The sequence below is a fragment of the Tachypleus tridentatus genome, chromosome 10 (genome assembly GCF_004210375.1).
Source record: "Tachypleus tridentatus isolate NWPU-2018 chromosome 10, ASM421037v1, whole genome shotgun sequence".
In the NCBI taxonomy this organism is placed as follows: domain Eukaryota; kingdom Metazoa; phylum Arthropoda; class Merostomata; order Xiphosura; family Limulidae; genus Tachypleus; species Tachypleus tridentatus.
In genome coordinates this window covers 44,263,678-44,289,270 of record NC_134834.1, presented here as the reverse complement: position 1 = coordinate 44,289,270, position 25,593 = coordinate 44,263,678, and the positions used below count along the sequence as shown (strand labels likewise).

Sequence of the window (25,593 nt, the reverse complement as noted above, 5' to 3'; positions counted from 1 at the left end):
GGCCACCTTGACACAATGGAACTGCCCAGGTTTACATTCTAATCTGGATGACATCAAAACACTGACTGCTTTTTACCATCCCGTGTGTCTTTCCTTGGGTCATACCATCACTGTATGTTCTGTCTACCTATCGCCTGGAGAGACCTATGATAAATCAGACCTTGGTTCTCTCATTGAACAGTTGCTGTCTCCATTTATAATCCTGGGGACTTTAATTGACACTATCTGCTCTGGGGAAGTCGCCCTGTAGAGCGTATGCTCTCTGATCACAACCTTTCTCTTTTCAATACTGGTTCTTCTATTTATTTCTATGTGCCTCGTCAGTTCTTTACTGCTATTCATTTCTCAATTTGCTCCCCTTCTGTTCTGCCATTTTTCATAAAGGATTCATAAGACAGTGATCATTTTCCTATAATTTTGAGAGACTGGCCGTGGTCGATCCCACCCGACCCGCGTGCCTCGGTGGAAGCTGGATCACACAAACTGGCTCTTTCATTGCTCTTGCAGAACATGATCCTGCCATCATCTGTAAGCCATCAATAGACGATTGTGGGGTAACAGTAACTGATTGTATTATACCAGCAGCTGCTCAATGTATTCCTAAAACCTCGACCCCTTTTCCACGAAATCCTTGTCTCTGGTGGAATCTTGCCTGCCACATGGCACGGAAGGCTCGAAAACGGGCATGGGATACTTTTCGTAGATATCCCACACTCTCGAATCGCATCGTTTCAGAGCAGGCCTGTACATGCTTTGTGGGTAAGACATCAAAGCCAGAAGGAATCTTGGATTTAGTTTAGAACCAGCATATCTTCTACCACCAATTTCAAAGTCATATGGGACAAGATATGATAGGTCAGTGGGCAATATAATTCTGTCCCCCCTCGATCTTGCTCTCTGATGGCCAGGAAGTAGCTGATACCCAGAGCATCGCCGATTCTCTAGGTGAAAGTTTTTCTTGGATATTTAGCACTACTGCTTCTTCCTCCACCTTCTTAGCCATCAAGACTCGGACAGAGCAATCACCTCTTTTCGTTCGAGCTGATTGTCTCTTTGACTATAATCGTCCCTTTACACTGGTGGAACTCAAACTTGGCCCTTCATTGGTCTGGCAGTACATTGGTTGGTCCTGATGATGTACAGTATGAAATGCTGTACCATCTATCTCCTGCTGCTCTTGCTATTCTTCTGATTATTGTTAACTGGATCTGGCAGGAGGATATTTTCCTGATGCATGTTACTAGGCTTTTGTCCTACCTTTCTCTAAACCTTGGAAGGATCCCAAGATTCCTTCAAAGTACCGTCCAGTTGCTTTGACGAGCTATCTCTGTAAGACTTCAGAGAGGATGGTTAATGCTTGTTTCATTTGATTTCTCGAATCAAACAACTTCCTCTCACCCACCCAGTGTGGGTGCTGACGACATCACTCCACCATGGACCACATGCTTTGACTTGAAACGTCCATCAGAATATAGTCTTTCTCAAACGACAACATCGTGTATCAGTATTCTTTGACATTGAAAGGCTTATGCATACAACTTGGAGGTATGGCATTATAAAACCGACCTATATGGGTTGCATGGTCATTTGCCCATTTTTATTAAAAATTGTTTACTGGACAGGAGAATTCAAGTTTGTGTGGGTTCGACACTTTCCCGTTCTTTTCTACAGAAACTTTGAGTCCATCAGGTCTGTGTTTTGAGTGTCACAATTTTCAGTATAAAAGTTAATGACATCACTGAATAACTCCCTCTTAGTGTTGCAAATGGGCCTATGTCAATGACTTTTACATCTTGTGTCAGTCATCGAACATGAGGTATATTGAGCGGCAGCTATATACTGCCCTCAATTGTTTACTGTAGTGGACCACAGCAAATGGCTTTAACTTCTCTTTCTCTAAAACCCTTTGCATGCACTTTTGCTGCCAACTGGGTATTTTTCCTGATCCTGAACTTTATATTGGTGAAGTTGTGCTGCCTGTGGTCCCCGAGACAAAGTTCTTGGGGCTTATCTTTGATCGTAAGCTAACCTTTATACCACACATCAAGCAGACATGGGTCAAATGTACAAGAGCACTGAACATTCTCTGTGTCCTCTCTTCCATCACTTGGAAAGCAGATTGATGTTTTGTGCTAAAGATATATGATCTTATTTGATTGAAACTCGACTATTGGTTACTGGTCTATGGCTGTGCCAGAATCTTGGCTTTGAAGATGCTGGATTCCCTTCATCATCAAGGGCTTTGGCTCTGCACTGGGGCTTTCTGCACTTCCCCAATTCAAAACTTATACATTGTCTCATGAACCTTCTTTGCACCTCTGCTATTTGCAACTGTCTTTACTATATGCTTCGAAACTTCGTTCCTTACCAAAGCATCCCACCAGGGGGTTGTGTTTTCCTTTCTCAGTGGGCAACATTTTTTCAGAGCAAACGATCTGCTATCGCTCCTTTTTTGCCTTCATATCCAGGTGTAGTTGTATGAATTGGATTTGTCCTTGGATAACATTGCTGTATGCACTGGTCAGCCCATCCCACAATTGCTTCTTACAGTTCCCATATGTGACCTATCTTTAAGCCGTCTGAGAAAAGCAGACTCTCCCAATTGGAAATACTGTTTATTATTTGCTGAACATCTTTTGAACCATTTTTCTATTCTTATTTATACAGATGGTTCGGTATCAGGTGCCTGCATGGGCTCTGCCATGGTTTGTTGTGTGCAGAAATGCCCTCTACAGCTTCTGTGTTCACTGCTGAACTGTACACCATTTCTCTTGCCTGGACCACATAGAAGCTAAGCAATACTGAAACTGCACTATTTATACTTACTCGCATTGTTCTCTACTGGCCCTGGAATCGCTTCACGTTATTTCGCACCCTGTTCTCACCGATATTCAAAACTGACTGGCCCATTTCTCTTTAATATCTACTTCTATCGAGTTTTTCTGGATACCGGACCACATTGGTATTTGCGGGAACGAGCTCGCCGACACCACAGCTAAATCTATCTGCTCTGGCACTGTCATTGCTGTGCCTGTTCCATACATGGACTGTGGTCCTGTATTCAAGGCTCGGTTCCATACCAGCTGGCAGTCGACTAGGAGTGAACAACGTGAAAGTGAGCAACGTGAAAACGAGCTTTTCCAAATAAAACCCTCTATTGAACTTTGGCTGTCTTGCTTCCGTAAGGATCGGAAAGAGGAAGTTGTTCTAACTAGACTACGCATTGGTCACAGTGTTTAACTCATCGTTTTCTTTTACCTGGAATAATAAGCCACATTTTACTTTCTTGCAATCGTTATGACTCTCATCGATGGCATCATTTTAACACTGTTCGGTCCCAAGTGTTGTCCATAACGTTAGACAGTGTTATTGGTGATGGTGACGCTGTCCACCTTAGTTAATCTTTTTAATGTCATTAACATTTTTGAATTTATACATTGGACCTTTTGAAATTAGAAAATGGCCGTAACCTCAAAATACTCGAAACTAGGACTGGAAAGGTCAACTTCAGGTGACAGATGGTGGTTTTTGTATTTACCTGTTAGTCTTCCTATCGAGTTATGATAATTACAATTATGCTACAGAAAGTGCTTTACAACTTGTATTGCTGTAGTTTTTCTCTTACCTTTGTAGACTAGATGTAAACATTGGTTTTAATGATATTAATGTAGTTTTTTAAACTTTGTTTTGTTTTATCTTAATTTCTTTTTATGAATTTTACTAAATTTAATTTTAACTTTTTATCGGATGTTTGGTGCAGATAACCTAGCTGCTTTGTGCCATAAAACACTAAATTAACCAACCACTGTACAGACATCGTAAAAATATTACTTATGGAAATGGTGTTTTTCACCAGGCTTAGAAGTCCAGTAAAAAAACAAAAAAAACATTAGAGCTGCTAGTAATTACATCCCCAGTGTACAAATCTCTCGTAAGGTGCTTCCTTTTATAAGATAGAATATTTGTTATAAAACCCACAAATTTTGGTCATAAAAAAATATTTTGAAATATTCTTCAATCTCTGCTAAATTCACTGTAATTGAAGCATTTTATTTTTTAACATTTTAATTTAGGGTAATGTCTTTCTCGTAATAGGCCTGGTTTAGATTAGAATGAAGAAAAATTGTCAAATTACTTTAATATAAATAAAACTATTTGAAGTAAAATTTTGTAGGAACGTGGTTATAAATTCTGGGTTCATGGAAGTACTTTTTTGTTGATTGAATTGTACTGTTAACCAAATGAGTTTTATAATTATACTTAAGGTGAAAGAAGGAAATATCCATGAAATTTAATAATTGTGCATCATTTTCAGAAAAATATGGAACACATTCTATTGTAACCAGACTAACCTGCTAGTTCTCCAGCACTTAATAACAAATAATTCAAGTACTACTGCAACTAATAATAGATGTTAAAATATGTATAAATAATACTGTAATTAATCCTTATCATAATTCTGATGTGTAAGTGATTGGAAAATTGATAATCCTAATTCATTTATCTTTTCTACTTCACCCCGTAACAGATGTTCATAAAATAATGATATAAATAGCGGCTAGATCATAACTACTACTGTCTGTCGTATCCCAGCCGACCTTTTCGTTCCTTATTTTGTTTTTGTTTTTGTTTCACTCAGATTATTAGAACTAGAAAATAGAATTGAAAGTTGTCAATGTGTGTTGTAGTAGAACTGTTTTTTCGTATACTTTACAACGCGATAGTGTATATTCTTTTTTCCTAAGTTTAATCACACTACTTTGTAGTATATACAACTTATTTAGTAAAGTGGCTTTGTTTCCTTACTTTTTCACTTATTGTGGGTGTTTAGTATGTTGTTAATTGCATTCATGACAACACGTTTCCAGCTCAAACAGAATAAACTACGTTATCCAGAAAAGGAGTTCACCTTTCGTATATAATGCCTAAAAATATAAGCTATACATTAATATAGTACAAGTGCGGCTTATTAGCCCTAAGAATTTTTAATTGAAATGTTTTGTTTAAGTTTTCTCGTAGTTGTAAGCATGAAAAGAGCAGTTAGGGGGTAAATGTAACAAATTATTTGTTCTTTATATGAAAATGTGATAAGCATCAGCACAAATTAAGTATTCTCAGAACTTTTACTTTCTGTTTGATCTATGAATGAGATACTTATAACAGTATCGTTTTATTCTTTGGTAAATCTTATGCCTGGGCTGGATATGCCATCGTGCAAATCAGATAATCGAAGGGTTACGCTATTTATTCGGTTCAAAACGAGATAAAGTCTTTGCGGCAGCGGAAAGTGCTAATTAGATTTCATCGGGTGCACCAAAATGTTTGGGACTGCTACTCCAGTCCCTAGTGTGTGGCACTACTGTTTATTACATGTGGGGGCCGTGCCTTTTGTTATAACATACGAATCGTACAAAAATGTACAAACACAACTATTGTTGATATTGTAATTTATCCATCTAATAACTGCAATTACTGCTGAGGTTTTTCCTATGTAATTTATCCATCTAATTACTGCAATTACTCCTGAGGTTTTTCCTATGTAATTTCTCCATCTAATTACTGCAATTACTCCTGAGGTTTTTCCTATGTAATTTCTCCATCTAATTACTGCAATTACTCCTGAGGTTTTTTCTATGTAATTTACGGATAAAATGAATGGATCCACCAAATTTTTAGTTGATTACACTGAGCATTGTGACAAGCAGAATCAAAATTACTCTAACTTAATATGCGAACCTAAATGTTGGTGAATGATATGTAAGCGAGTAGATAATTTGAGCTTTATGTTTTTATATTAAATATTTTTTCACTTGTATTTTTGATACTGTTGTAACATAAGATTAACCAAAAATTTACGAAAAGTCGTCTTGATCGTGGATTTAACAGTATTTGGACTTTTTGTTATTTTACAGTCGTTTTTCGCAGTTTTACCATTTGTGCTACGTTTTAAACATGTTTTTAGCAATCTGTTTAATTTCAGAGACGTGAGGATGTTTGTCGTGAAAGATGTTTTTCCTGTGGTTTTAAGCAATTCCACAATAACGAACTACAATTTATCCCTATGCTCTCAGGGCAGTTGCTGTAAACACTGTGGAGTTGTTTCGTGGTAGAGCAAACATTCTTCATATGACGCATGTGAATTGTATGTCTTACTTAATACTGAGTTTTCAAATGGGAAATAAAAAACCGGCCCAGCATGGCCAAGAGTGTTAAAGCGTGCGACTCTTAATCTGAGGGTCGCGTGTTCGCATCCCCGTCACGTCAAACATGCTTGCCCTTTCAGTCGTGGGGGCGTTATAATGTTACGGTCAATCCCACTATTCGTTGGTAAAAGAGTAGCCCAAGAGTTGGCGGTGGGTGGTGTTGACTAGCTGTTTTCCCTCTAGTCTTACACTGCTAAATTAGGGACGGCTAGCACAGATGGCCCTCGAGTAGCTTTGTGCAAAATTCAAAAACAAACAAAATAAAAACCAACAAAAAACTATTTATGTATTAGAAATTGTGATTTTTGTTGTTGGCTATTAAATCTGTCTCGGTGAGATAGGATTATTATTGTTATTTTTTCTTATCATACTAAGAACATTTGTCATCGCATGAGTAAATTGTACATGGTGGCCCGTAAGTCCCTACCCATCCATATGTTGTTATGTTATATTAAATTACGCATGTATTATAAATTTGTTTCTTTTTTTTTCAGAGAAATATGGCCGATGTAAGCCCATTTACACTTGAAGAGCGTATTGTGACAAGTACGTAGGTACATGAGCGCAAGAATACTGGTGACACCACACAGGTACACTGGATACATAAGGTATATGGGTGGGTAGGGACTTACTGGCCACCCTGTACATTAAAATTGGATAAGCAAATGCCCCAGCCGTGAAATTTATTTGGCAGGCAGATTTATACAAACCGCAAACGAAGAGCTGATAAAGTTAATAAGAACACTAAGCCTTCACATATACGAACAAAACTTGTATCCGTGTGTTCCTGAAATGAAAACAACAAAAAGAAACAAAAGTTAATACTTCTTGATTAGTTTACGTTATATCTTGAATAAAAATAATATACTGTGAAAAAGAAAAATATCCAAAAACAGCTGGAGTCACTGGTTAGTGTTCGCGGAACATAAGTAATTTCTCAGCTAAATCGTGAGCAAATGAGCGCGCATCTTATTGGGAAATTTTAATTGAAAGTTTTAATTAATAAAGTAATTGCTACGATTCTACGCTCGTTTCAAATATTAATTTGCCATCTTTCATCTGAGTAATGTGATTTTACTATTAAATTTTATTTTGATTTTTCGTTTGAGATCTATTAATACTGAATTTATATATATTATAGAGGAAGCAAGGTTTATTGTGAACATTATTCTTTTTATCATAGGTTCCTGACGTAGAATCTTGACGGTGAAGAAACCAATGTGACCATGTACCAGTTACAATTTACTGTGTACTTGTTTCGAAAAGAATATGGTGTTTGAAACTGACCAGAAAAATTGTTCCAGCTTTAGTTGACAGAGACTATTTTCCTGAGTCATCTGATGCGTGTTTACGGAATATTGTCGAAATATACAAGTGATGTGGTCCGTCCTGGCTTTGTAATGAGAAGGTCACCAAAAGGCGAAGACATGAAGTGGGAGAACAAATTACTGCACCATTTCTGTAGGAAATATTTGCGTTTATCTAGGCTGGACAATTCTGCAGTATATATGAACCACTCAACGGTGAATGACCAGTTTGCGTCATTAGTCAATATATTCCTTACAAAATGTTTGATTCAGCCTTCGATACTGCTGGTTGTAGTGTTTTTTACCATTCTTGTTAGTACCACTGCTCGTCAATATGTTGCTCCAGAAGACTGCATTTGGAAAACACCGAATCCTGGTGAGGATGAGGTGCTGTTAACATGTAACGTTATGGCTCTTAAAAGTGGTAGACAAAGTACAAATTTTAGCTTAATCGAGAGAGATCGTACCACGAGTTTACACCTTATCTGTGATCAAGTGCTTGTCGAAAGTCATTTAAGTAACAATACATTTAGTGATCTGCAACACCTAAAATCTTTGTACATAGCTCACTGTAAACTTCCTTTTTTACCCAGACGAGTTTTTCATGGTTTACACCAATTGAAAAACTTAACTCTTCATAGCCATAGTAGTAAGTGGAGCTCTTTTTCCTTAAAAATAGAACGTGAAAGTTTATCATCTCTGAAAAGTCTTGAGATTTTAAATTTAGGATTCAATAATATTGCTGAACTTCCAAGGTCTTTGTTTTGTGATCTGTCCAATTTAAAAGAACTTAATCTTACACATAATAGATTGCAAGATCTAACTGTTTTAGTGGAGCAGCAACCTAATTCTTGTGGTAAAGAGCTTACAAAGCTCGATATATCTTTCAATAATCTGCAGAAACTTGACAGGAACTCTTTTGTATCACTTACCAAACTTATTGAGATAAATCTTCAGAAAAATCAGTTATCACAGATCGAAGCCGATACATTCAAAGAAATTACAAAACTTCAGATTCTTGACTTGTCGAGCAATCAGTTGGCTAGCATTCCTCCAAGTTTATTTCATCATTTTGGAGAACTTCGAGCCTTATACCTCCAGAACAACTCTCTTGGATTATTGGCTCCTCAACAGTTCAGTGGTTTGCAGCAGATCTTGGCCTTGAATCTTAGCAGGAATGCCATCTCCAGCGAATGGGTGACTCCTGAGACGTTAACTGATCTTATTAGACTTGTTGTCCTCGACATGAGTCATAATCTCTTGGGGTTTATTAATTCCTCAACTTTTCAGTCACAGTATAGCCTACAAATGCTTTTTTTGAGTCATAACAGGATTACAGAGATAACAGATAATGCCTTTGCTTCCTTATACAATCTACATACACTAGATCTGAGTTACAATTTGCTTAAGTACATTGATGTCCACACGTTGAATGGCCTTTACGTTCTCAGTTTTTTGTCTTTAGAAATGAACCGCATAGATAGTATTCATTCAGAAGGAATGAAAAACTGTAGCAATCTTCAAGATTTGAAGTTAGGTGGAAATCGTCTAGATGTAACACCAAAAGCACTGACTATTTTACAGTTTCTCAAAAGTCTGGATCTCTCAGATAATCTACTGGCCAGTTTAACTAACGCAACTTTTGTAGGATTAAAACAGCTAAACGAACTTAGTCTTCAAAAGAATCAGATTGGGAACCTTACAAGAGGGATTTTCAGAGATCTCCCATCGTTGACATATCTGGACCTTTCCAGTAACGTTATTCAGTGGTTGGAGCATGGCATGCTAGAAGAAACACCTAGCATAGAAACCTTGCTTTTGAAGGACAATCTTCTCACTGACATCAATGGTTTGTTTATGAACTTACACAATCTTCGGTTCCTAAATGTTTCCCGAAATCAGATCAAGTGGTTTGATTATGCCCTAATACCTGCTGAACTAAGAACATTTGACATTCATGACAATCGAGTGGATTCTCTAGGCAATTACTTTGAGTTGGAATCAGCTCTAAAACTGCAATATCTTGATGCTTCGTTCAATATCATTACAGAAATTAATCCTGCTTCGTTTCCAAATAGCATTCGGTATTTACGTCTTAACAGTAACAGAATAAACGTGATTCATCCTTTTGTGTTCATGGGAAAAGAAAACCTAACTGATGTTGACCTGTCCAACAATTCCCTTCAGGTAGTGGACATAAACAGTTTTCGTTTGAATAGCTTTCCCTCAAATAAGACTCTTCCCCAGTTACATGTGTCTGGTAACCCATTCTTTTGTGACTGTACCATGGAGTGGTTGCAGCGGATTAACAGCTTGCATAAGACACGACAGTATCCACGGGTCGAAGACTTAGACAAAGTTATGTGCCAATTACCCTTCAAACGGCATGCCACCTCCATTAGTCTCTCCAAAACAACACCACAAGATTTTCTGTGTCAATACCAAAGCCATTGTTTTGCACTGTGTCATTGCTGTGAGTTTGATGCTTGTGACTGTGAAATGGTGTGTCCAGAAAACTGTACGTGCTACTCAGACCAGACTTGGAATACAAATATTGTGGATTGCAGCTCCAGTAGCTACAACAAAATGCCACAAAGAATCCCCATGGATGTGACTGATCTTTATCTTGATGGCACAGATATGTCTCGTCTTTCGAGTCACTCCTTTATTGGTCGAAAAAACATGAAGGTTCTTTATCTGAACAATAGTAATATTCACATAATTCATAACCGGACATTTAATGGGCTTTTAATTCTTGAAATACTTCACTTGGAACACAATCAGTTGAGTGCTCTTCAGGGCTTTGAATTTCAAAACCTTAGTATGTTGCGAGAGCTTCATTTGTCACACAATCAAGTTCGAACAATTAATAATGTAACATTCGTTCACCTTATACACTTGGAGTACCTATTCTTAGACAATAATTACATTACACATTTTCAGGTGTGGATACTTGCACTTAATCCCAACCTTAAGGTCTTATCTCTTGGTCATAACAGTTGGACATGTGACTGTGACTTTCTGGCTGCATTTCAGGATTGGTTATTCTTACACAGGGAAAATGTTTATGATATTACAAATATCCGATGCCATGAGAATACCACTGCAGGGCCCTTTATTTTAACGTTCAACGTTTCTGCTTGTGGAAATTTAACAGCTATAACGATTTTCCAAGCTGCCTTCACAGTACATGATTACATGCCTTTCATAATTGTGGGCTGTATTGCATTTCTATTTATAGTGGTAATAATGGCGTTACTGTGTGTATATAGGCAGGAAATCAAAATCTGGTTCTATACCAAATATGGCATACGACTGTTTCATAAGAATCATTACACGCCAGAAGCTGAGAAGCTTTTCGATGCTTTTGTATCCTACTGTAAAAAAGACGAAGCTTTCGTGGCACAAATACTGGCTCCAGAGCTCGAATGTGCAAGCCCACAGCAGAGATTATGTCTGCGTTACCGTGATCTTCCCATGGTCGGATATGTGGCAGAAGCTATCACGGAAGCAATCGAGTGCAGTCACAGAACGGTGGTTGTGCTTTCCGAGCAATTCCTCAAAAATGAATGGTGTCGTTTTGAACTGAAGTCTGCTCACCATGAAACTAGGTGTAATCGACACCATTGCCTAGTGGTTGTGCTTTTGGACAACACTTCGCTTAAGCACATGGACGCTGATACGCGCTTGTGCCTAAGGTCAGCAGTAGTCATTCGTTGGGGGGAGAAGAGGTTTTGGGAAAAACTGAGGTATTCTCTTCCGGATGGTCGAGGCAGCAGCAAACACATCACGTGCCCAGAAACCCAGCTAGAGGAGCGTAGCTTGCCAGGAAATTCTGTAAAACTGGTGTAACTGGTTTTGTGTTTTTAGTATTTTGCGAAAATTCAGAATTGGAACTCATCTGATGTTTGATTATGTGATAGACAAGATTTACAAAGTTCAATAAATGATTGTCTATGAAGACTTAAGAAGTATAACTTTCGTGATAAATTAATTTCGTACTTTAGAACATCACTGAAGAGATGAATTTAGCACGAAACACTCGATATCGAGTTAATGTTTATATATATTGTAGTTATCGATCTTAGTAACTGGTTTATGCAATCTTTTTGAAAGGCTAGTAGATGATCACAGATCGAAAAATGGGGTAACTGGAAAGCATCAGTTAGTTGATTTGTCATAAGAAAAATTATTTAGTGGCAATTTGACAATGTAGTTCTGTACTGTTTTCTTCAGAATACCCTAATACCGAAATTCTGGTACCGCTTTTTATGTAAAACATAAAATAGCTTACATCATGCTTTTATCAGATTTACGTTTTCGCGTGTGCACCTCTCAGATGAAACTATAATAATTAAAACAAACTTTGTCTCTTTCTATCTAATGAATTACACTGTACAACAATTTTTTTTTGAAACGTTTTGCTTACTGAAAAGTTTTTGCTGATTGTGACAGGTACCTGGTAGGTATGCACAAATAGTTTTGGTTTTGCTTCATCACGTAGGAACTCTGAGAAATAGTTAACTGTTTATCGTCAATAACGTATTTAATTGCGTTTATGTTTCTAATACGCTATTAAGTTCAACATAATTAAAAGTGTTTTGCTCCTGATTTTCGTTTGTATTCAATGTCAGGTGCATCACGTTGCAGTGTCCAACAGTAGTCAGCAAGCATTGATGGATTCCAATTGCCCTGATATCGTTTTCTCCATTGTAGCAAAACTGAATATTTCGATGAAGCGGTACGTGATGGGCAAATTTGGATGTGATTTTCGTGAATAAAAGCCAAAAATCTATAAGGAACACCCAACAGTGTTCAAGAAGCAAAAACTTTGTTGTGCAGTGTTATCAAAACTAATGAAGTGTTAACTTAGTTACTCGTTTCTGAAAATACACTATTCTTGTTTGTCTAAATGTTATTTTGTATTCAGAGAAACTTTCGTTAACAATACGTTATGTTCGTTGAAATTAAAGGGTTATGAAGCTGCAGAAAACAGTACAAAACCTACTTTTTGTATAACACTAAGACCAACACACCTTGCTTTAGCTGACCACTGTCCAATTCTATGACTTGTAATTATTTGGTGAATAAATGTGCTATCTAGTGAACTGTGTTAAAAGATTTTCTTGCAAGAAAATAGTTCAGCTCACTAAATACAACTTTGTGTTTTTTAACATTGATGTCACATAATATAAGTTTTCAAAAACTAACATGATGCAGTGATATTTTTTGCCCTTCTGGTGAATGTGTTGCATTATACAGACGTACTTTATAAGCTGGATTTACAGAGGTAAACTAGCCACTGTTGTGAATACACAAACATCATTTCAAGTGACTCCTAACGTAACTAGTTACAGTATATGTAGTTTTTGCTTAACAGAAGCCACTCGTGTATGTTAATATCACTTTTCTGCAAAATGCCTTTTATATAAATTAAGTGTAAAGCTACACGATGGGCTATTCGTGTTCTTCCAGTCGCGGGTATCGAAATCCAAATTTAGTTTTGTAAGCTGTGAGACTGATTAAATGCCTAACCCTAAAAAGTACCATATTTCTGTTATAGTTACATTGTTGTAATCTTCAGTTTAGAATGGCTTCTGATTATTCGTAAGCGGTAGGACTCCAGGATATTTGGTATCACTTGTTAACTCAATTTCTCTCGAGAATAAGGTAATTATATATATATAAGCATAAAGTAGATGCTGCAGAAAATTAGGAATCTTGTTTAGGTAAGATGAATTTAGCTTTTGTTTATGGCAAGGGGTAATTTCAGTCTTTTGTGCTCTAGTCGTTGTTGAACAGTGTGTGTGTGTGTGTATTTATAATATGTATGCATGTATATACTTAAGGAATGAGTTTGTGAGAAATAAATATGGAATTGTTTGCATATTCAAAATAGTTTTAATATACTGTACTTGGTCCTCTTTGTCTCTTCAATTATTAATATTAAGAATCATTTGAGCGGGGCACAAAACTGAATTTAAAAGAATAACTAAAAAGTGAGGTATTTATCAACCATATTGAGATAATTTAAGAATAGTTTAAACATTCACCCTTTAAGAAAACAACAATACTGTTGTTGACAATACTAGTCTTGAACGACAACGTATGTACGGATGAGTAGTTTCTTATCCAAATAGCACTCACCTCCCCTTAGTGGCACAGCGATATGTCCGTGAAATCGTACCGATAGAATTCAGATTTCGATACCCATGGTGGGCAGAGCACAGATCACCCGTTGTGTAGCTTTGTACTATATTCCAAAACAAAACAATAAACTTATCCAAGTAATCACGAATATTTAAGAAAATTAATTTATTAAAATGCATACATGAAGTTTTAAGTAAAACGCATTAATGTTTAACCTAAGAAGTTTTATTTTAGTTAACTGCCTCACAGGGTATTTCAGTCTTTTCTGTTCTTTAAAAGATGCAACTAAGAAACATTGGATCACGAGTGTTGCTCTCCTTATCGGAAGTTCTCTTAATATTATCCATTTTCACTGGCAAGGATCAATATGCCAGAATTTGTTAGCAATTGTCAAAAAGCGTAATTTTTGAGCATGTTTATATTTAGTGCATATATTTATTTTGGAAATATATTAGTTCTAGTTTATTCTTTAGTTTTCAAAATAATTGTTTTGGAAATGTGACTTTAGCTTTGATTTTACAATTTCTTGTTCTGATGCAAGTTCGTCACCAAATTAACATTTCACCATTTTTTCAATAAACTAATGACTACAAGATGTTTTTAAAAACAAATAGTAGTCAGTCAATGGTGTGTATCCTGCACCAGAAGTTACGTTTTTTTTTAATTTATATTTTAACACAGATTATTCTCTGCTCTGTTTATTGAAAATACAAACTTCGTTTTTGAAACTTTATGTAGCCTAGTATCAAGTATCGTATTCAAGGTGGGTGACAGTGATACTCTTTATATCAATGAATATTTTCAGTGGAATTCTCAACCCCATTTTTATTATATATTTCGAGTTTTATTCTTATCTGAAGTGTATTCATCGCAGTAATATTTTAATACTCCAGACTCCTTAAATACTCTTGTTTATCAAACCTGTGGAAAGCTGCAAGATCTGGTGCTAGTCTTTTAATTAAGCTTGTCTTTAATTAATTATTCATATTTCTGATGAGAGTATATCTTTACTTTTTTAATTTGTTACTAATGTGTACATTGCTCATTAAAACACACCCACACATATATACTTTTATTGAGGATCAGCAAAACAGGTGTAGGTCAACATTATTTGTGCATAAAATTAAGTTTACAACAAAAAACATTGAATTTCTTATTTTGTGGCCCCTCGCTGGTATAGCGGTAAGTCTACGGAGTTACAACGCTAAAATCAGAGGTTCAATTCTCCTCGGTTGGCTCAGCAGATAGCCTGATGTAGCTTTGCTGTAAGAAAACACACATACTTTGTGTTAACATCAGCAAGCAACAAGACACGCGTTTGAAACAGTAGCTACGAATAAACAATTTTTGAACGTTTTGAAACATAATTGACCAAGATGGATCTATGCATCAGACTAAACAACTTGTATATACTAATCTATGCTTCTTAACAAAAGGATATTTGTAGTTTTAATATTTTATTGAAGAACAGACGTACTACCCAAAAATGTCATTGTGAATTGGTAAAATATACAAATTTATGATGAACTTAGTTTACAAAACAAACTTTAATGCAAATCTATACAACCTAAAACAAACTTTAAAACAAATCTTTATAACCTTATGATTGTCTTTTTGAACGATAATAATCATACGGTTTGTGTAGTGAAAATCTTTATCCTCTGAAACGGATTATGGAGCAAATTTAGTTGGACACTAATACTTAGGGAATATGATTACTGCTTGTAGACCTTGAAGTATTGTAATAAGGGTCTCATTAACTATAGGAGACCAAGTTATTAGATTTTCTGAATGCTTTATAAATATAAGAGCGGAAAAATAATCCAACCAGTTTTTGTCTTATTTGGAAGAAACAATCGCAGTCATTGTGTGGTCGATAAAGAAGAGACAATTTCTATATCAGAATTATGGAGATTTAACGTTAATTTGTAGGTACAGTATTGAACTATGACGAGTAAACTATTAAAGTACGAGTGATTCTTTCTTCGGTAAAGGCCAAGCGCGTTAAGGCGTGCAACTCGTAATTTGAGGGTCGCGGGTTCGCATCCCCGTCGCGCCAAACATGCTCGCCCCCTTTTAGCTGTTCGTTGGTAAAAGAGTAGCCTAAGAGTTGGCGGTGGGCGGTGATGACTAGCTGCCTTCCCTCCAGTCTTACACAGATAGCCCTCGAGAAGCTTTGTGCAAAATTTAAAAACAAACAATTCTTCGGTAAAGTGTATTGAAGATAAAACAAACGAAAAGGTTATATAACTGTGAAGTTGTTTTACACAATAATAAATATAAAGAATCTTTCAGTTATAGGAATTTTCAGAATCACTTATTTGTTGTGGACGTTTTAATATTCTTAGGTAGAATTTTATTTATTTTTTTTTAAACAAGCATTTGAACTATTTCTTAAAATATTTAGACCGTATATTTGTGCAAAGGATGCAGTTTCATTGAGTGTAACTCCAGTTACAGATGTTTTAAAAAATTATGGTTATGCCAACTGAGTAAATGAAGCACAGATAACAGCTGGATGTACAAGTACAAACCACTATCTAATTAGAACTGAAGTGCATTAAAATCTAAGTATACAAATGTATGGTTGAAATTGTAAGAAAATAACAATTGATCAGTATTGAGATCAAACGACCTTTTTTGGAACCTCATCTGTGAATATCAAAAAACTTTATCCACTTAATTCTGTTTTCAGAGATTCCAGACTTTTAAAGATTTCTTATTTTTCTGTAATTTAAATGTTAAGAGAAAATTTAAAATCAAACAACATTACAGTTATCTCTGGATGTGGGAACTGTATAATAATGAAAATTGAAACAAAGTGATCGTATGGTTGGTTGTTACGGCGGTAACTGTTATGATATTTTATAACATTCCTTATGCAGTAACTCTAACGTACCAGACAGCACATGTTCGAATTTCGATTGCACATACAATGAAATGCTTAAACTGACCAATGAAAATTGGAATAAGGGACTAACTGAACTTTCAGGTAACTATTTAATTCACTTTTAAAATCTTTACATTTTCCAACTGTTCTTATGCTGGTTCTAGTACTTTTTTGTTGAAACTATCTCAATGTTTTATAATTTTCTAGAAATATCTAATATTTCCATTAAGTTGCGGATACACTAGAAATTAGTCTTCGTAGGATACAATGTAAGGGAAATGTACGCATCTATAAAGCTAGATTTCTGTTTTATTCATTACAATGTTTTGAAACTTAATGACAACTAACCTGACTTACCTTCTTTTCGTAACTTAACTTATTTCTTCTAAAGAGAAGTTTATAAACATTGTTACTTATTTGATTACCCTTGTCAACATCAATGTCAATACTTTGATACAATGACTTTCTATTTTATTCGGCTTCACTAAACACAGTTTTAATGTAATTCATTTACTTGTGTATGCGAAACTGAGTGATTATGTGATGTGTCAGGCCATCACTTCAGCTCCATAAATGCAAAGAAATGTAGGTATAGCATGGTTAACCTACAAGACAAGTAGTAAGACATTCAAAGTTGCATAAAAGGTGTCCGTTTTTCAAGAGCGATTTAATTAACTGTTGACTGTTATCAGGTGCTCAAAGACATCTGCCTTGAAACTAAATCAAAAGTGTGCTCGCTAACTACTTGTGATAGACTAAAAGAAAAGATCATTGAACAGTCTTTATAGTGTTACAGATACCAAACTGTGTTCCAGATGACTGGTCCCTTGAACAGTGTTTATAGGGTTCAACCATTTTTAACTGTACCACATAAGAGATAATAAACAAACACAAAGCAACTGCCATGCAGTCCGAAATTGCTTACCTCGGATGAAAACAAGGAAGTACCGTTTCAGTTGTACTTTCAGTTGGAACTGTAGATTATGGAAGCCAGAAAATCTGTAATACGATATGTAGATTCGTGTTTCACCTTTCTTTGGTACTGATGGTAAGCATATGAAGAAATACATGGAACATTGGCCATTGTTATGTTGTCCTGTGTTCTAACAGTACATGCTGTTGGGGTGTTATAAGTGTCAACATTATTGTGACAAAGAGTTATGTGACACTTAGAAGGTAAAATATCCATAATTTATTTGAATGTCGTTACTTATACTCATCAATTCAACTCCTTTTCAATGCTTTATTTTTCACGTTGGAGGACAAGGAGTCTTTCAAGACAACGATTCAGCAATAACTTGCACCTCTTCAAGGAGGTGGGCTCTTATACCTGTTGAGGGGACCTCTTAGAAAGGATTCTGTACTTTCAGTTTACCCCTTCTGGGATCTGAACATCTATGCATATGTTTGCCGTGCGAGGCGACTTAAGAAGGAGAGGAGAGGATGCTGGGGTTGAGGGTTCGAACCATAATGCACTACTTTGGCCTCACTTCCTGTAGACGGGCGGCCTTGGTTGCTCCACCCCAAGTTCATTTGGTTGGTTCCCTTATGCTATCTATGGTCAACCAAGTACCAGTGTTGGACATTCTCAACAGGTGTTGTGAACATTGTGTCTGATATGGGTGTTAGGTATAGTGCTCACAAAACCTTGGTATTGCTGCAATGTCCTTATTTAGCATTCTCTCGTAGGGCTCTGTGGTGAATGGAGACAGTGAGTGCTGAAATGTTCTTACTTTATTATGGATTCCCCATTCATAAACATAAAATAAATTGAGAAAAAATAATAATTGGTCTATGGCCACGAATGGATGAGTATTCAACAATCACCATCATAGTCAGTTTCTGTGCCTAGATTTCTGAGAAATTCTTAGGGCAAATGCCTTTTTTTAATTCAAAAGGGAGTAGAGGAGTTTACTAGCTAAGTCAGTAAGAAAGTAACGAGCTGAGGACAGTTTGGTAGAAACACTAAATTCCTCCTGAATTCGAAGAGCATTGGGGTGTACCCATTTGAGGTTACTCTCCATGATTTCCTCAAGATGAGTTATTGTTGAGAGGGACGTGAAGAACATTCCCGAGTTGAAAATCTTCTCTGGATGTGTCAGCCAAGGTGTTTTTGCAGTGCACCAAATCTTCACTTGCAAAGACGGAATTGTGATAAGTAAGAATGTTCTGATTTTGACGCTTACCTCACCACGTCCACCTGTCACAGTCAAGGCAGGTTACCTGAACTGGCCATAGATTTCCAACTCTCTCGGATGTTTCCAGTGTCAGTGGTTTAGTCACTCAAAGACATGTCATGGTTCTTTAACACGTGTTTATTACAGTGGCAAAGACCACGACACATACAAATACGAACTGGAATCACACTGTGTTAACTGTAGTGGTTCACACCTCTCTTACTCAACATCTTGCTCTAAATGGGGGTGAAGAAAGAGATTCAATACTTGAAGACTGTGAACAATAACTCCTTCCCAGAGGCTTGAGTTATTGTCCCCACTCTGTCTTGGATATAAGCTGATTCAATCCATTCCACTGCTACAGCAGGAATGCAGACAGATGTCCCCATACCTCCAAAAGTGTCGTTTGCCAAGTCTTTTACACTCTATGGTTAAAAGTGTTGACCAGTCTGTCTACTCCATTTCTGTTCCTGTCACCCCTTTTCGTAACTCTTTGGGTGTTTCCTCAAATCTATCTTCTTCTCCAGCCCCGAAATAAAAAACGATTATTAATTCACTCCCTCAGCTGTTGTAATATTTATTCACAGACAGAGATCTACCTACTTGACCTGGCTTGGCAGGGTCAGGTGGTTAAGGCACTCGACTCGCAATGTGAGGGTCGCGAGATCGAATCATTGTCACACCAAACACGCTCGCTCTTTCAGCTGTGCGGGTGTTATAACGTGATGGTCAATCCCACTATTCGTTGGTAAAAGAGTAGCCCAAGAGTTGGCGGTGGGTGGTGATGACTAGCTGCCTTTCCTCTAGTCTTACACTGCTAAATTAGGGACGGATAGCGCAGATAGCTCTCGATTACCTTTGCGCGAAATTCAAAAACCAAACCTTACAGAAAACGTTTCTGAAACATGCTAATGCAGTCGCCTTTCGGCAGTTTTCTTTTACAAAAATTGCAGGTTTTATGATGGTCGAGTTCATGTAGGGGGATACTGCTGATCGATCAGCATGTGTCCACCCTGTCTTAGTTGTTTGATACACTCTTAGAAGTCATAACTATCTGTGTTCAGTTTGTTTGTACCATCATTACTTGTTCTCTCTACCCTCTCCTGGAGAGATCTATGATCAATCAGACCTTGATGCCTTCATTGAACAGTTACTGTACTTTTTCGTCTTGGGGGATTTTAATGGATATAATCCCTTCTGGAGTGGTGCTAATATTGATTGGAGGAGTAATTCCACAGAGTATGCTGTCAGATCACAACCTTTTCTCTTTACTAATGGATCTTATACTTATTTTCATGTACCTTGTCAGCATTTTATTGCTATTGATCTCTCTATATGATCTCCTACACTTTTCATTTACCTTTTGTGGAGGGTTGACTGTAACCCACGAAACATTGATCATTTTCATATCATTTTGAGAAAGACTGGCCGTGGTCGCTATTACCCGACCCGAGTGCCTCGAAGGAAGTTGGACCAGCCAACTGGCCCTCTTTCACTGCTCTCTCAGAACTTGATCCTGTCATCATCTGTAAACGATTGATAAATGATTGCATGGCAGCAGTGACTGTGAATGTATTGTTCTGGCAGCTGATCAGTGTATTCCTAAAACCTCTATACATTTTTCACAGTATCCTTATTTGTGGTGTAATCCTGTCTGCCACATAGCATAGAAGGTACAAACACAAGCCTGGGATACCTTTCCAAATTATCCAACACTTTTAAACTGTCTTGCTTTTCAGTGAGCCCATGCACATGCTTGGCAGGTTAGACATCAAAGCCAGAAGGAATCTTGGATTAAGTACACAACTAGCATTTCCTCTACCACAAGTTCCAAAGACATATGCAACAAGATTCGGAAGGTCAGTGGGCAGTATACTCTGTCCCCTTTTGATTATGCTTTCTGATGACCAGGAAGTTGTTGATGCCCAGCCATTGTTGATGCTCATGGTGAAAGCTTTTCTCGTGTATCTAGTACTTCTGCTTCATCTCAAACTTTCTCTGCTACCAAGACTTAGGCAGAACCATTACCTCTTTTCTTCTGGGCTAATCGTCTCTATGACTATAATTGCTCCTTTATGCTGGTGGAACTCAAGTATGCACTTCATTGGTTTGGCAGTACATCAGTCAGACCAGATGTCATTCACTACTAGATTCTGGGCCATCTCTTTCCTGCCTCTCTTGCTACGCTACTGGCTATTTTTAACCAGATTTGGCAGGAGAATACTTTTCCTGATGGGTGATTGGTGCTGGGCGATTGTCCTCTCAAACCCAGGAGGATCCCAAGATTCTTTCAATCTACTGCCCAACTATTTTGACGAGCTGCCTTTGTAAAATCTTAGAGAGGATGGTTAATACTTGTCTTGTTTGGTCCCTCAAATCAAATAACCTTTTCTCGCCCATCGAGCATCGTATTTGACGACAGCACTCCAACATGAACTACCTCATTCAACTTCAAACGTCAATCAGGGCAGCCTTTCTTAAGCAAAAATATCTACTTTCTCTTTTTATCCTTGAGAAAACTTAAGATATTACGTGGAGGTATGGCATTTTGTGAGACTTCCACTCGTGGGTTGCATGATCATTTGCCCATTTATAACAAAAAGTGTTCTAATGGACCAGCAATTCCAAACTCGTGTAGATTCGACACTTTTCTGTTCTTTCCCACATTGTCATATTCCCCAATTCTTCCAAAATGTATGAATTAATTGCAGACCACTCGTCGATGAAAGGCAGGAAAGAAAAGATACTTTTCGGCAAAGCGGATCAAACAGGTTAAATAAACTTCTTGCGGATGCAATATTCATTCTATGAAGTGTTGAATCAGCTAATATTTTCATGCAAAAAAATATTTTAGGGTTACTAAGTTGTCTGACTTTAGATAAAATAACTGTTTTTTATGTTAAAAATTTAGCTCTGATATATTGAAGGGAAAGAACCTAATCATCACTTAACACTATCAACTCTGGAACTACTTTTGTCTGATCGAATAATAGGATTTGGCCGTCAGTCTTGTAGCACGTCAATGGATCAAAGTGTAAGAGCAGAAAACATTTTTGCGGCAAGGATACACGAACCATGAACCTTCAGATTAACTGTCTTGACATGCTAAACTCTAGACCATTTCCGTCCCCTGTTTCTTTTAATATGCTGTGTTTGTTGTAATTTACATATATAATTTTTAACCACATATAGATAGATATGTATTTTTGTGGAATGAAGATATAGGTGTTTTTTTGCGCATTTATCACATATTTCTGAACATTTAAAATAGTTTACGGCAATAGATGATACTTATGTAATACAGGTGACTGTATTATATGAATTACAGTGGACTTGTCATATATACGTTTCTATAACATTCTCTGACGCATTAGCCCCAGGACTTCTGGATTATGATTCCTTGTCGTTAATCCGTGAGAAAATTATTTCTATTACTAGTATGTTTTTGTAACCTATAATTCGCTAATGTTTTTATATGACTTAGCCACCAGCTCTTTCAAGTATTGTCCCCATTACTATGAAATAAATTTATAGTGTTATGTTTATAAGTCTAAAGAAATAACACCACAAAATTAACACTAAACACCATCACACATGAATATGGACAACAGAAGACGTTTCACGTTCATTAGAGTGTCTTACTCTTTGCTTACGAGATAAAATTCTCACGGACGCAATATTCACGCTATAAAGTGTTGAATCAGCTAACGTTTTCATGTAAACAAAAAATATTTTAAGGTTACTGATTTAGATAAGAGAACAGTGTATTTTTTTTACTCTACTTCTACAGGTAAGACATCAAGATACAAAATTTAATAATGTACTTGTTTTCAAACGACAGTGTTATTCTTTATTTCAATTTGTGTTTGAAAGTATATTTTTTTACTTAAAATTTAACTTAATTAATTAAAATCTTGTATCCTGTTGTGTATTTTGGCAAAATATTGAAAATTTTAATTTTGCGATTGTACAAATATAATAAGTTGTCTCAGTTGCTTCCACAGCAGTTAATGACATTTAGTATAGTTGTGTTTAAAAAGAAGGTAAGATTGTGTTAATTAGATTATGATGTAGCTTTTACGATTACTTTAGTAACTATTTGTATTTCATTTTCTAATTTACTTGTTACTTTATACCATACATTTAGGCTATTGTTATATTCAAGAAAATCCTGTTTTGTATTTTTTCGTGTTTTAGTCACCAGTTTTATCCACTCACTTGGAATATCCTTCATCAAAGCTTTAATCAGCTAATTATTTTAATGCTTTCAAGAGGGTATTCAAACCTTGCCGACTTTTATACTCTGAGTATTTTGTTAGTTATGTAGATATTGAAAGCTACTTTTTTCTTGTGTGTTTCATATCCTATTATTTCGTGTTATTCCATTTTATTGTACGGACTTTTTCTGGTAATACACTGCTGGTTTAAAATATTAAGGCCAATGAACATGAAGAAAAAATATGCATTTTGCGTTGTTAGACTCAACCACTTATTTGAGTGGAGCTTCGAAAGATGAAAATAAGAAACGGGAAAATAAAAATAAAACACTTTTTTAATATTTAATATGAAAAATTTGAACAATATGAAATTAGCCTTAATACTAGCTGGTTAAAAGTTTAAGACCATACCAAAAAAAAGCCCTAAACAGGGTAGATAAACGTCCAACAAGAAGTCTCAGTAGTGAGTTGCATGGCCGTCATTGCGAATAACTTCAAATACTCGCTTTGGCATGGTCGATATAAGCGTTTGCAGAAGGCTGGCTGGAATATTATTCCAAGTGGTGAAGATGGCTTCACGAAGGTCATGCACTGTTTGGAATTGACGTCCATTTCTAAAGACTTCCCTTGTCATCTATCCCTAAACATTTTCAATGGGGTTGAGTTCGGGCGAATGCGGTGGATGGTCCAAAAGAATCACGTTATTCGCCATGAAAAAGTCTTTTGTCCTGCGGGCATTGTGGATTGCAGCGTTGTCCTGCTGAAAGATCCAGTCATTTCCGCACAAGCGAGGGCCTTCAGTCAATAAGGATGCTCTCTCCAACATGCCAATGTAGCCAGCTGTTGTTTGATGCCCCTCTATAACCTGAAGTTCTATTTTCCTTGGAAGGAGAAAGCAACCCAGATCATGATGGAGTCTCCTCCACTGTGTCGTGTAGAAAATGTCTCTGATGGGATATCCTTATCGTGCCAGTAACGTTGGAAGCCATTTGGACCATCCAGGTTAAATTTTTTCTTATTAGAGAACAAAGCTTTTGTCCACTTTTCTACGTCCTATGTTTGGTGCTTCTCAGCAAAGTTTAACCGATAGGTTTCGTGGTGTGGAAAGAGGTGTGGCCTTTGAAGACGTTTACGGTTTTTAAAGCCTTTCTCTCGTAGATGCCGTTTTATTGTTCTTGAGCTGCATTCTGCATCCGTAAGGGCCTTAATCTGGTTCGACAATCGGCTGGTGTGTTGCCGGACAACCTCTCGAATCCTCCTGCTCAACACCGGCGAAATTTTTTTGGGCCGACCGCTTGAAATTTTCGTTCCGTATTCCTCAGAGTCTTTTAAGAAATTTGCAACAGCAGTTTTATTACACCCAATCTCACCAGCGATAGCACGTTGAGAGAGACCTTGCTTTTACAGTCCGACAATTTTGCTACGTTCAAACTCTGTCAACTTTTTAGCCTTTGCAATGTTTTTACCCAATATAACACAGAAGATATCAGTGGGAGATGTTGACAACGCTAATGCTTGAACACAAATTTCGTTACGTGTTTACCGATTAACGCTTCGTTTTAGTATGGTCTTAAGCTTTTGACCAGCTAATATTTAGGCTAATTTCATAGTGTTCACATTTTCCCTATTAAATGCTGAAAGATTTTTTGTTTCTATTTTCTCGTTTCTTATTTTCATCTTTCGAAGCTCTACTCAATAAGTGGTTGAGTCTAACAACGCAAAATGCATATTTTTTCTTTGTTCATTGGCTTTACGATTTTAGCCAGTAGTGTATGTATTGCAGATTCCTATATGTCTGAATTCTCGCTTTCACTGGCCTTTGTGTTACCACTCAATAGTAGCAATAATAACTAAAAATATAAGTATCTGATAACTAATTACATTATATGCTCATTTGCGACTAACCATATACAAGTTTACCTCCTCCTACATAATTATTTATTGAGAAGAAACATTGTAGTTTATATATGTTGCAAAAATATACAAAAATAATAAGAGACAACCTGCAACAAATTATTTATATTCAATATATTTTAATAGCTTCATTAAATTAACATGACAGTGGAAATAGAAATGATTATTTTTTATGTTTATGATATAAATGAGTTTACAATGTTTTCATACTATACTACATATGCATAGTATATTTGAAATTCAAGAATAGCAACCACAAAAAATCTTTTACACTCCACTCCTAGAGGTAACACTGATTGCTTCCTACCATCCCGTGTGTCTTTCCTTACAAGAAACATTTCTAAAACCTGCTGATACTGTCACCATTCGGCAGTTTTCTCTGTACAGAAATGACAGGCTATGTGATGGATGAGTGCATGGTGGCACCATTGGTTGATTAGCATGCTTGGAGGCCGTAGCCATCCGTGTTTTTTTGGGTCATACCATCACTGTTTGTTCTCTTTACATGTCCCCTGGAGAGACATATGATCAATCAGACCTTGATGCTCTCATTGAACAGTTGCCGTCTCCCTTTCTACTCTTGGGGGACTTTAATGGACATCATCCTCTCTGGGGAAGTGCTGTTATTGATGGGAGGGGTCGCTCTGGAGAGCGTATGCTCTCTGATCACAATCTTTCTCTTTTCAATACTGGTTCTTCCACTTATCTTCATGCACCTAGTCAGTCCTTTACCGC

The 25,593-nt window shown here is 36.7% G+C and overlaps 1 pseudogene across 2 annotated transcripts in view; it reads left to right on the top strand.

Annotated features, from left to right (window-relative positions):
• LOC143229163 (toll-like receptor Tollo pseudogene) overlaps positions 1–12,618 on the top strand; it is a 65,742-nt pseudogene extending 53,124 nt beyond the window's left edge. For both annotated transcript variants that reach the window (XR_013015702.1, XR_013015703.1), the window contains one exon: positions 7,387–12,618. The product of XR_013015702.1 is annotated as a toll-like receptor Tollo pseudogene, transcript variant X1 (transcript). The remainder of the gene's footprint in view (positions 1–7,386) is intronic.
• The last annotated feature ends 12,975 nt before the right edge of the window (positions 12,619–25,593 follow it).